This window comes from Myotis brandtii, unplaced genomic scaffold, assembly GCF_000412655.1.
Source record: "Myotis brandtii unplaced genomic scaffold, ASM41265v1 scaffold279, whole genome shotgun sequence".
Taxonomy (NCBI): domain Eukaryota; kingdom Metazoa; phylum Chordata; class Mammalia; order Chiroptera; family Vespertilionidae; genus Myotis; species Myotis brandtii.
Genome location: NW_005360641.1, coordinates 616268 through 616778, shown reverse-complemented (window position 1 = coordinate 616778; position 511 = coordinate 616268). Strand labels below are relative to the sequence as shown.

Below are 511 nucleotides of genomic sequence, written 5' to 3'. Positions count from 1 at the left end.
CAGAGAAATTTAGTGATAGGCAAAATTCACATCTAACAGTCATTCCACCACAACTATGTTCAAGGATTGCATTGTCATGTACTCTATTTTTGCTGAGAAGGCAGTTCCTACCGGTGTTGGTAGTACTTGTTGATGACTGTTCTCTTGACATATTCTGTCATCGTCACCGCCTTCTTTTAACTTCAAAGGCACGTTGGTCTTTAGACATTTTTTGTCGCTAACGCCGGTGTTTTTCGGCATCAGAGCGACGTTTTTCCAGTAGCTGGTGTTCAGATACATCCTATCGCAGGCGCCGCCTTCTTTCAAGATCAGATACATGATGTTCTGCAGACACTTTCTGTCGATAATGCCAGCATCTTTCGGCTGCAGAGCTTTGCTGTATCAACAGTTATTCTTTAGACATGGTCCCACCTCTCTACTGTCACAGTCTGAGATACAGGTGAATGAGAGTCCTGGCTATCAGGCTGCTGAGAGCTGTCTGACCAATGGCTGATTCAGGCTGATTCTTTGG

At 44.6% G+C, this 511-nt stretch overlaps 1 pseudogene; it reads right to left on the bottom strand.

Moving 5' to 3' along the window:
• Nucleotides 1–240, bottom strand: part of LOC102254496 — a 122861-nt pseudogene extending 122621 nt beyond the window's left edge.
• Between the last annotated feature and the right edge of the window lie 271 nt (nucleotides 241–511).